Raw genomic sequence first — 7,477 nt, forward strand, 5'->3', positions numbered from 1 at the left:
ACTTACGTTGCTGGCTTGGCTGATATGAATAAGGTTAAATTGAATGAGTAACTACTCTCTCAACTGAAATAAAACCTTTGGTACAAGGTTAACCTATTACTTAAACTGTGATGGTTTCATCTGTTAGAAAATATTAGATTGATGTTTATGTCATGCAGCCATTGTGTTTTTCATCTGATGTTACACCCCCAGAGCCAGATGAACATCTGAGGAACTATTTCCATAGTAAACAGTTTTACTGTGTTTTCAAAAGGAAGATGTTTATCTGAACGTTTTGCAGCTAGGAAAACACAGGCAGAAGGGCATTAAATGACTTGACAAGGTCATCCAGAAAAATCAGTAATGAAACAGGGAATACAGTGTGGGCCTCCTAGCTGCCAGTTGCTTTCTCTAATCACTGCTTCCCCAGGAGGATTTCTCAAATTGCGCTTGTCAAACATTCAGAATTGGCCTGTAGACCTGGGACTTTCTTGGAAACTACAGAAGCAGCTAAATATTATTGTCAGAGAAAGATAGTATGAGTGCATATATTGAATCTGTTTTCCCCTAATTCAGCTGAAGTTCTGTGGAAAATACTTTGCGGCATCTTCTAGTGTCTTAGTTTCCAAGAGTGATTTCTGCTGACATGCTAAAGGCTTCCGTAGGAGGAAAACGAAAGCTCAATCTTTTACCAAACCCAAAATTTGAAAATGTGGTTTTGAAGGAGGCAGAAGTAAACCAAGAGCGTCAGATACTCCCTATCAAATCCTTTAAAAAGAATGTATTAGTGAAACAGCACATGAAAAGAAGGAATTGTTAGGAGAAGGTAAAGCCAGTTGCAGTGTGTAAAAAGCTGTGTAAATTCTTTCCTCCCCAGCTTTGTTAGGACACCTCAGTAGTATATGCAGTACGTGCAGTTTAGTTAGATCTGAAGCTCAGCCGATCAGACCGTGATTGGGCAGATTCTCACGCTACTCTGATGTAGAATGACCACTCACAGCCATGTTTTCTTTGGATGCTGAACCTTAAACACGATTCTGGCACCCTTTAATTTTTGGATCATAGGTTTTTGCTTGACTAGGGTCAACTAGTTTGCTTTTAGTTTTTGGATGTGAATGTGTTATGTCTTCACCTGTGTATAAAGTAAGGTTTGAACCAGGAGAAATGAGCATTGCGTTAAGACTGATACACAAGCTCTCGCTGACTCTGATTTCTTTGGGGAATTGCATGATTAGCTCTGTATTCAGAGAGTAGACATGTAGGAAGATAGTTAAAATGGGGGGGGGGGGGTTGTGTGAAAGGCTACAGAGGTTGCCAGTTTCTTAAAGTTACAGAATAGAATGTAGAAGGAGGAGACTGGTAGGTGAGCCTGACAGATTAAAATGCATTTCATCAGAGATGAGATAGCAGATCTCATGTACGTGCTGAGGGTTTATCATTGTGGTGTACTTCAGATCTGCTTGAGATTTTGCAGACTGCAATGGTAAAAGTTAATTCTCTCACTGCAAAATTACTTAGGCCTGTTACTAAGTTAGAGAAACTGCCAGAAGCAGGGAGATCCATGAGGAAGAGAGATCCATTCTGTTCCTACACAATATGGATATTGTGCCAATAGTTGTTTTTTCTGTAGAGAAGATGAGAAGGAATTTCTTATGTTTGGGAGTGGAGCAAAATGATGCAGTAATTTTCTGGCCTGGATTATATAGGCTATATGTATAACAGTTGGTGTTAGTGGTAAGTATTTTGCTGAACCATCTACATTATTGATTTGTAATAATAATGGTGGTGATAATAGCAATAATAAAATCATATTACCATAATTATATTATCAAGTGTGAGTGTAGATTTGCCACAAGTGCAAAGGATGGACAGGAGTAACTTATGCAAATTGGACAAATAATGTATAAATAGAGGCTACCAGATACATGAAATGGATAAAATAAGCAACAAAAGGTACATTTTGGAAATTCTGGAGGTTTCCCTGTGGTACTGACAACTTACCATCTGCTTCGACCCTGCGGTGTTAAAGGGATAAATAGGATTACTCGCAGTGGCATAAATAAAAGGCTAGTGAAAATGTTCTTTTCAGAGTATTTGATTTACTGCTTTGATTTTTATAATAAACAGTGTTACCTTATGCATTAGCTGCTTTGTTTAGTTGTGAGCCTTCCTCAGTAACTGACAGATTCATTCCATTAATTAACATTTCACGTAGTTGTACCGACTTGCATCTGAATGTGATCTGACAGTCGCCAACCTCACTGCCCAAATCTCTCAGTGCTAATGAAATTACAGCATCTCGGTATTTGATTATTGCATAATAGTTCTCTACCCATCACAAAAATATCTTCATCCAGTTCTGTCAACACATGTCAGCATTGAGGGAGGTGAACTTCAGAGTTTTCTTACGCAGAAATTTGAAGCCGAGGACCACGTGGTGTACGATGGCCTCTGCTGTCCTGCGCAGTGTCAGACATTCACGTACCTATTAGCAGACCTCATTCCCCAGCTGCTGAGGACTGCAGTCACTGAATTTTACTCATCGGTTTTATCCTGTTTTATTTTTTTTCCTTGCCAAAATCTACCCCTTGCAATAAGCTTTACATTTTTAAGTGAAAAACAGAAACCAAATCAGTGTGTGTCTGACTAAATGTACTTCAAGTATTGTTGTAAGGTAGGAGTGAAGTCTGATGGCTTGTATTAGGCATCAGGCTCAAATTGTATTTCATAGTCTCTCTTTTCAATGGCCATATCAAGGTTAAGATTGGATTGAGAATCCACCATTTAAGACTTCAAAGGGTCCTTCCAGCTCAGTGTCTTCCAGAGTTTTAAGCAGCAGATCCTTCTCATTTTCCAAAGTCAAAATGTTTTCTCCAGTCTTCAATTATCCCTTTTTTCAGAAGTTATTCAGTTTTAGTGTGTCTCCAGAAATTGATTCCGTAAGTTCATGTATTGTTTTAGTTTATCTAATGGTGACGTTCCTAACTTGTGAAGTGTTGTATACCTAAATGACACCTTCATCTTACTCCCTAAATTATATTATTTGTGAGGATGCTTGAGATTTACAAGGAAGCTGTGGAGGTGTATGTTGATGTGCACGCTTAGTTATGTGATAAAAAAACGTAGCCACGTAGTTCTGTGGTTTGCATATCTTAATTGTCACTGCCATGGGATTTGCTGGAGTGTTTCAAATTGAGTCAGAAGCTTTAAATAGGTAGGTGGATATAGATGTCGGAAAAGTCTATCTGCATGAGGTCTGTGTGGCTGGTGTGCAAGAAGTGGAAGAGCCCTGTGCCAGTTCTTTTGTGAACAGCCAGTGTCGATAGAAAGCAGAGCTTGTCCACAGTCAGCAGGGACAAACAAAAGACAGCCTGACTGAATTTGCATGAAGACCCCTGATTTAATGATGTCTTTGGCCTCGTTGGGTGTTTTGAGACTCAGTTCCATAAAGCTTTAGACTTTTTCTAGGGAAGGTCACATTTATTCAAACGATAATTTATTTGCATTCCCTTTATTTCCTTTTAAGTTTTCTAACTTTAGCACTCATGGCACAGATGAAGGAGCTTCTGCCTCACAGATTTTTTATTTACATAAACCCCCCCCCACCCACAAACACCCTTCACTGTCAGTGCATCCATTTTGCTGAGTGCCTTTCATTTTCCATGACCTTGAAAACATAAGGGCATTTATTAATTAAATCGAATTTACAGATGGGTGGAGGGGAGAATTGCAGATTGGAGAGAAGCAGTTTGTTGTATGCCCCTCGTTTGATGAGGATTGTAGAAGGAGAAATAATCCTTGCCATTGCCGAGATTTCCCATCCCAGTCAACTGTGTTTTCGTTTAACCACTGGCTAAATAGTGACCCTAGCTGGAAGAGAAGAGGCTGGACTTAGAGTAATTATTGTAAACTGAATTCCTGACGGTCTTGGATATGGACAGGAGCTGTAATTATCTCTGCTTTTTTAACTTTCACAGTTATTAACTCTGCATGTTTCCTAACGTAAGCCTGTATATATGGCTAGAAAGGCAGCAATAATGGAAGGGACTTCTGACTTGTACATAACTCTGTCAAAGTTTGTTTCTGTTCAAACATATGGCAGACCTTTAAGAGATTTTGTAAAGAAAAAAGGATTTTTTTTTTCCCCCTCAGGCTGCATTTAGCTGGTTTTAGCAGTTCTTAAAGTAAGCTTGAGGGAAAAATACCTCTTTGGTTCTCTTTTTAAGTCTCAGCCCCACAGCTGATGTCAGTTACATGCACGTAGAGAAGGAAGAAAATCTGTCTTGACCTTTTGTGCATTCTCGAAGGATATTCTCTCCCCACCACCCACCTTCATTCTGAATTCTCTTTCTAGTCTACTAGATTATCATGTGTTCAACCTAAGCCTTAGTGGAGCAGGTGAATAGAGGACTCTAAATATCTCTAGCTAGTGCAATATATTTGTGCCTCTTTCTCTGTGCCTGAATAGAATAGAATGGAATAACCCACATTAGAACCACTTAGAGTTTAGTGATAGATTGGTCCAAGACTCAAAGCATCCTATTCCAAATAGACAGCCATTTAAAGTACAGAAAAATCTTACCTAGATTTTGACATGCAACTGAACAGTTGCTATGCCTTCCAATAAAAAGTAATATTATGTGGTACACTTAAACCCACCTTGCCACATTCAGCTGCCCCTCTGACATATAACCTGGAATGTGTGTCGCACGAGAAGGAGCCTCTAGTCCCCTGAATCCCACACTGTTTAGGAAGCAAGTAGCAGAATGCTGATAAATTTAATTTACTTGCTCAATCTCCACTGTGTTTTGCATTAATATGAATAGCATTATAGGACCAGGGATCTGCTTATATAACAAAATGCCCTCCTTCAGCTTAAGGTTAATGCAGTTACTCATACTTGCCACACATAAAATGGAGGTCTTAATCTCCTGCAGCAGGATACAAGTAGCTTCCAGGAGAGTTATATATAACTATACTGTATGGCAGGGAACGGGATATCAAGTATTTGTGGTTTCCCCAAATTACATAATATTGGATACTGGGGACATTCCCATCTCACCAAAGATGACAGAATCAGTATGTGTAGAAAAAGAACATTGATCAGAAGCAGGCAGTGTTACACAGGAAATCTCTGTTTGCTCTAGTAGCCTAAAACAAAAATTAAAGACCTGTTCTTTCCCCAGTCCTCAAAGACTTCTGCTTTGATATTGGATTGCATAAGGTGCAGTGTAGAAATGATGCTATACTGTAATGTACACTATTGTTTTCTCATTAATTAAAATACGTGAGATTCATCATTTTTTCCTGTCAGCACTTTGGGCCAGGTTCCCTTTAGCCTACACTGATGAAATCTCACTGGTAATAGTAGGCTGAAACAACATTACAGTCTCTCTGCGTTTGGCTGAATCAAAGACATTCAACATAAGGGAATATTCTGAGAGATCATCTTTTCTGAATCAGTATCAGGCATACGATATCTCCCTGTTCTTCAGAGCTGTCTTCCTGTATATCATAACAAATTAATCTGTTAAGTTGTGATAAGTGCAAATATCCATCTTTCATGCTCCCATATGATACAGGTGGCCAAACACAACTCTTCTCCCTTGTCCCTGATTTCATTGGGGACATTTGCCGAATAGACAAGCATGATTAAGGTTTGGACATTTCTTCAAGATACAGTTTTATAATAACCCATTTTCATCTCTGAGCCTGCTTTAGTACCTCTTGGACAAGAACTGGGTTTGTTTTCCCATGTTTTCATAGAGCCAAGCATAGGATCACCACTTCATAAATATGGAATGCCTCCTCTGTACTCTAAGTTACATTTTTGTTAATTTTAATACAGTAGGCCGCTGCTTACTTCAGTCTAATTTAGTTGCTGCATGAAAACTGAGATCTATTGTCATTCTCTGCAGAACCTGCATATGATTCTGATCATCCAGCAAATTCACAGCAGAACAGTTTTACCAGCTTCAGCTGATTTCTTCTTGATATTGTTTGACAGAAGGTAAGAATGAGAGCCTTTCAGTCTTATTTTTTGTTGTTACACAAGACCTGAATAGACAGGGGCACAAATAAACACAATCTGAGTTGTTATTCTCAGCAAAAAAAAAATCAAGTGTGATAGATGGAATGCCATTTGTGATAGGAGATATTTTGTTTTCTTATCTTAGCATTCCAGAGATAGGATATTTGCTAACATTTAACAATGGCCTGATGTCAGTGGAAAACTCAGATGTCATTTGACATAAGCTCTCACATTAATCAAGAACAATGTAATTTTTAAGAGACATTTCTGCTATGGGAACAGAAGTGAGGCTTAGGGTCATGATGGAAGGTTGAAGATTATTCTCAAACTGCTTTTTCTCCTCTCGTGCTGCAAAGTAATGTTTTTCAAAAACAGCCCCTTTCCAAAAAACGTTTTCATGGCTCCACTACATTCATTACAAAGGTAGATGGAAAAAATTTGTTAATTACAACGGTGTTAATGTCAAGTAATTGGTTTGTGTCTGTGTTTTAAGAGGCTGACAAAGCATATTTTAACTTGAAGGGTAAAGGGCTGGAAGGGAATGGTTTTCCATTGTGCTAACTTTCCCAGTGCCTCAGAGTCTGTTTCATATTCTGTGTAGAGTGACTCTCTGATTGAAAGCCACTGCTGTAGAGAATCTACAAATCACCTAAACTTTCTACCACTCTGGCATTTCTCCCCCTAAAAAAAAGATTATTTTGGTGTGATTTCCACATATCCTTCGCCATGGATTTCTTCACGCTCCCTGGGTGGTCGGGCAAACCTGTTAGAAGTAAGGTACAATAAAGGCTACTGTGTTGGCTTCAAAACAGAATGAAGCTTGCTGGTGAGCTTTGCCTATTTGTCTTGGTACTAAGAGCCTGAAAGATGGTTTTAGGATTTATGCTTCTGGCCATGAAGGTCCAGTCTAGCTGTATGTATTAAGGATAGTTCAATGCCATATAGAAGGTACTGGGCAAGATGACCCTGCTTCTATCACCGTGAGTGCAGTCTTTTCCACTTGTGGATATCTCACTAGTGAAGTAAAAGCCATTATACCAAAGAGGCTCAGTACTTAAAATAGTAACATAGAAGCAATTTGACGGTATTTGACAATTTTAAAGGTATTATTGGACAGTGCACAGCAGAGAATATTTTGGTTTTCAGTGTAAGTGCAGACTTACATGCTTGCAAGTAAAGCTAAGCGCTCTCCATGTTGAGAAGAAACGATCCTTTAAATCTGTCTGGGCTTTTCATTTACCTTCAAAGCAGCATAGCAAGGTGATGCAATCTGTAGCTTTTCTTCTCCAGCAGGTGTTAAGTTTTGCAAGACTGTTGTTTCTTAAGGTTTTGAAAAGCAAAGCAGAGTAGGCCACATTAATCTGAGAGTTTCTTGTTAAACAAAGAAAAATACATTATTTCTTCTGTTTAAAGATTTTATTCTTTTTAAGAAAAATGTATAAAAATACAGAACACATACCTGACTGT

The sequence above is a fragment of the Balearica regulorum genome, chromosome 12 (assembly GCF_011004875.1).
Source record: "Balearica regulorum gibbericeps isolate bBalReg1 chromosome 12, bBalReg1.pri, whole genome shotgun sequence".
In the NCBI taxonomy this organism is placed as follows: Eukaryota; Metazoa; Chordata; class Aves; order Gruiformes; family Gruidae; genus Balearica; species Balearica regulorum.